Below are 5743 nucleotides of genomic sequence, written 5' to 3'. Positions count from 1 at the left end.
AGTCTCTCACGGAGCGTGGTGTAAGAGAGACGATCAAAACTTGTGTCTGAAGTGAAGAACTCTCTGGGGCGAGCTTCCGAGTGGGGTGAATTGAATTTGGTTCAATTCAACCCGTTGAAGACACCGGTTTGCGCGTTCACTGCGAATAAGGACCCCTTTGTCATGGCGCCGCAATTCCAAGGAGTATCCCTACAACTTTCCAAGAGTATTGGGATACTTCGGCAAAGGAAAAACTAAGGGCCAAAGTGTCTTTTTTACCCAGCCCCTAGAGGTTGTAATACTTACCCAAATTAAGAGAAGAGATCAAATACTACTCTGCAAAATAAAACGCGCTATGCTAAATTCTATGAAGAAATTATACTCCTAACTCAGAATATCGTATCTATGCAACATTTACACAACTGCACTAATTGTTTATTTCTCAACATACAGAGAACAGAATTGAAAAGGTTTAAATTAAATATAATTGGTGTTTTTTTAAATGTTAATACATAATTGTTTGGATAATGTAAACAAACAAAAGTCATAAGTATTGATGTTAATAGAGAACAGTTACACAGCTAAGAAAATATTAAAAAGTAAACAGTAAATTAATCTTTTAAATCAATTGGTTTACTTAGCTATCTAGCTAAACTTTTGAATACCCCAATAATATTGTAAACGTAAATTGGGAAAAATAATTAAAGATGTATGGCTTTCATACCCGTAGTAAGGCGAAACGATAGTTGGAGTACGTATGGGACTCGTAATATGAAACTACGCTACTACATCATCTCGGCCTGTTCAATGTCCACTGTTGTTAAATAACGCTTACAGAATCGCAAGGCTGAACATAGGCCTCTCCAAGTGATCTCCAGTGTGGCCGGTCTGTTGTCACCTGCATCCAACGTAACCCAGCGATTCTCACCAGGTCGTCGGTCCATCTGGTAGGTGACCGTCCCACACTGCGCTTGCCAGTACGTGGTCTCCACTCGAGGATCCTTCTGCCCCATCGGCCGTGCGATCTTCGCGCTATGTAGCCTGCCTACTACCACTTCAGCTTGCTAATCCTACGGGCTATGTCAGCAACTTTGGTTTTTCTATGGATCTCTTCATTTGTAATTCGGTCTCGTAGAGAAATACCAAGCATAGCCCTCTCAATAGCTCGCTGCGTGACGCTAAGCTTCTTAAAAAGATCACACGTTACTACACTGATGCTGAAAATTATAGTGTCGCATGACTATGCTATTTTGTAAACAAGATTGCTGTCTTTTCGATTTCGATATTTTCTTGAGCTTCACAGTTTGGTACTGAGAATCGATAAAGGACTGAGATAGGAATTAAAAAATAGAAAAAGGAATTTTGGACAGATTTTTCTATACGATGTTATTCCTTGATGATTGATTGCATTGCAACTTGTTCCATAAACTAAGCAGAGTCGTAGGACTTAACTAAAACGCGTAAAATACTTGGTAATTTTTTTCCAAGTGAAGTTATTTAAAAACCAAATTCAAATCAAATCAAATCAAATCAAAAAAGTTTTATTCAACATAAATGAAAGTACATACTTGTTGAACGTCAAAAGAATTACCGCCAATTCACAAGAATTAGCCTCCGTCCTGAGAAGAATTGGCAAGAAACTCAGCGGGCATGTTTTTTTTTTTTTTTTTTAAATATTAGATTTTATTTTTATTTTAAATATATATTTTTTTTTTTAATATTCATATTACAATATACAATAAGTAATTATAACATAACAATTTTACAATATTGAAATTCCCGGAGCGAGCAACTCATTCCCACTTTGTGCAATCTTCTAGATAATCATTGACTTTATAGTAAGCTTTATTGCACAGATGTTCTTTAATAGTTTTCTTAAGCCTATGTATATGTAGGTTCTGAACATCTTGTGGGATTTTGTTGTACAGGCGCACAGACAAACACCCGAATGAATTTCGTATCTTATGTAACCTACTCATCGGCACAACAAGCTTGTGTTTGTTCCTAGTATTTCTATTATGTATGTCCGACATCTTAGGAAACTCCTCAATATGTTTACGAACATACATCAAATTTTCAAAGATGTACTGGGATGGCATAGTGAGAACTTTAATTTCTTTAAATTTTTCCCTCAGGGATTCCCTTGAGTGCATGTTATAAATAGCACGTATAGCTCTTTTCTGCAGAATAAATATCATTTCTACATCGGCCGCATTGCCCCATAGCAAAAATGCCATAGGACATGACACTGTGGAAGTAACTAAAGTAAACTAAACGAGCCGTGTCCGCATTTGTTAACATTCTAATTTTTTTTACTGCGTATGCTGCAGATCTAAGCTTACTCGCCAATTTATGAATATGAGGTCCCCACTGCAGTTTGGAGTCCACTGTTATACCAAGAAATACGGTTGACTCAACAAGCTCCAATGATTCCTCAGAAACAATTACATTACTATCTACTTGTCTCACATTTAAAGATGATTTAATACATTTTAAAGTAAATTTAATACATTTCGTTTTCTTACTATTCAATAATAGGTTATTGATACGGAACCAATGAACCACACACGAAATCGCATCATTCACTTCGTCATAGACTTGTAATTGTCGTTTAATTTTAAATAATAAAGATGTATCATCTGCGAATAATACGACCTCGTGTCGGGACTCAATAAAACTAGGCAAATCGTTTATATATATTAGAAATAAAAAAGGACCCAAAATGGAACCCTGAGGTACACCCATTTTCAACGTGGTGCCTGAAGATCTATTTCCTTTCACATCTACTGTTTGTATCCTTCCTTGACAGACAGACTTGATTGACAGACACGCAGTGAATCACGGGCAAAGAAAGATTCTGCTGAAGAAGCCCATGCTCCAATTAAATAACGAATTTAGTAAGCCAGTAATAAACCCCTTAGCAACTGTGGTCCAATTATGATAAGACAAACGGCTAATTAGGTATTTCTCTTGTGATGAATAGCCACAATACAACAGGGATATTAATCCGTTTATAGGATTAATTGTAAGTAGATGAGCATTTCACGGATAATCCGTATTAATTTAATTAAGGACGTGTTTTGTCGAATTATCAAACAGATACAGGTATTATCAATTTGTCATTCACGAAATGAGCTTACCAATTAGATTAAAAAAGCTATGAAATCGGCCGCTTGTTTCATTGATTGTAGTTTAAATATAAGAAAGCATTTCAATGTACAACCCACGTGCGCTTAACATTTATTGATCTCCAATCGCTTTTTTTCAAGTTTGAACCGCAGTACGCGCAAAAGAAAAGGCATACGGACATTTTATCAAGACCATAATGCCCTACAATTATTCGTACACTCTGATTTGAAGTATAAAATCAATTCTATACAACTGCATGTTCATAATCTATTTAACAGAATATAAACAATTTTTATGTATATAAGTTACTCACCATTTTTTTTAGAGGAATCAAAATTTTTCATAATTTGTAATAAAATATTTTTTTAAAATACATTCAAAAGATCTCTTAGCAAGTATATGGACAATCTCTACAGAAAAAAGTTATTTTGCTATAGATTTTTTTTCTAAAAATATTCTTTAAATATCAAAACCTTCTTCAATAAGTCCAATTATTTTTCACGGTCCTGTTTATTCAATAATTTATAAAATAAGAGTTAAAGATAAAACATATACGTTTAACCACCAACCGTGAACAATGTTAATAGTATTCAGAATATGTGCTAGTGAACGAGTAGGAAACGGGTTGCAACCTTTTAACTGAATGGTTACTAGTAACAGTCATAGCTACATGGATTTATTCATCAGTCACAATAATTTCATCGTAAAAAACAGACATTCTCCGTATCTTTTCATAATGACTAATTATCATTCCCAACAGAGAAACGTATTCAGTTAATTTCTGCAACAACTCTCGCAAAAGTTCTAAAATAAACTTAAAAACATTAAGTTAAATGTTCCTTCTGCAAAAACACTTGTTACTGAAGTCAAAGTAAGATATGACAACTTTGTCAAAAGTCAAACGTACGAGGAGTGACTGCGAGATACGTTCGCAAACCCGAAAGCTGGAGCTCGTTAAGAGGTTCGCCTGAAGCCAACCGAAGTTAGTGAGTCCAGAAATTAATTCACAGTAGTTCTCGTGTTAGTAATCTCCGGAGCACTAAGACACATTATAAACATAGGGTTGAAGAACTGCAAATTAAATTTGATATATAACATTTAGTTTCGTTTATCTAACGAATATTTTGAAAGAGTATAAACTAATAAGTAACTAACACAGTAAAATAGCATTATATTACGAAATATATATATTTATATATAAATGAATTGTTGTTCGTTAGTCTCGCTAAAACTCGAGAACGGCTGGACCGATTTGGCTAATTTTGGGCTTGAATTATTTAGAAGTCTAGAAAATGTTTAACATGTGAATAAATATTGAAAATGCTCGGAGTTATATAAAAACAAACAATTTGTTTTTCCTTTGACGTATCCCCCTTCGGACGGATTCCTTTTGTTTGTTTGAAGTTTATTTTATACAAACGTTTAGGTCTTTTATTTCGATTGAGGCACTACAAAGTCTGCCGGTTTCAGCAAGTAAATTATAAATTTGGCGAAACTTATTAAGAAAACTTATAAAGGCCAACGAGTTTGAATAATGAGTTAATAACAATTTGTACTCGGATATCTAAACAAGGCAGGAGTACCACGTGTTGAAATATTTTTAGATGTCACTAATGCTTTTATATTCTAAGTTAGATATTAAAACGTAAATATACGAGTAATGACACCTCAGTGTTGGCATATAGACAGAAAAAATAATATTAAGTTTTAAAGCGGTAGTTTTTCTCTAATATAAATATTCCACTTCTGCTTTCTCTGTATCTCAACGCTCACGCTGTTTAAATATGGACACTCGAATAAAATGTGCCCTTCGAAGGAATTGAAAATCAAAAATGTAGTAGATCTCATGAAAACTGTAACACGAATTCGTCGTGACCTAAAGAATAAGACGCCTGATGAATTCGTATCGAGCGATGCGAATGTGCCGGTATTCGTTTGCCTGTGTTCTGAACACAAGTTCTTTTTTTTTTTATTGATAGATGTGTGGACGAGCTCCCAGCCCACCTGGTGTTAAGTGGTTACTGGAGCCCATAAACATCTACAAACGTAAATGCGCCACCCACCTTGAGATATAAGTTGTAAGGTCTCAGTATAGTTACAACGGCTGCCCCACCCTTCAAACCGAAACGTATTAATGCTTCACGGCAGAAATAGGCAGGGCGGTGGTACCTACCCGCGCGGACTCACAACAGGTCCTACCACCAGTAATTACGCACATTATAATTTTGCGGGTTTTACTTTATTACACGATGTTATTCCTTCACCGTGGAAGTCAATCGTGAACATTGGTTGAATACGTATGTCATCAGAAAAATTGGTGCCCGCCTGCAGGATTCGAACACCGGTGCATCGCTTCAACACGAATGCACCGGACGTCTTATCTTTTAGGCCACGACGACTTCTCACGAAAGACTTCCACAATGAAGGAATAATAAATTATAAGGAATAATAAATATCCGATGTGGCATATATATTTTCAGATGTGCATATACATAGATTTCTAAAGTTACTTACAGCCTTTCATTATTAAATTTTAAAATGAATTGTTCGTAACTTGATCATGAAAAAATAAATCATCATCATCTTAGGCCTTATAGCCCAGGGTGGGCCTTAGCCTGGTCCAGTATGTCTCTCC

Source organism: Bombyx mandarina, chromosome 17, assembly GCF_030267445.1.
Source record: "Bombyx mandarina strain Sakado chromosome 17, ASM3026744v2".
Lineage (NCBI taxonomy): Eukaryota > Metazoa > Arthropoda > Insecta > Lepidoptera > Bombycidae > Bombyx > Bombyx mandarina.
This window is presented reverse-complemented; position numbering follows the sequence as displayed.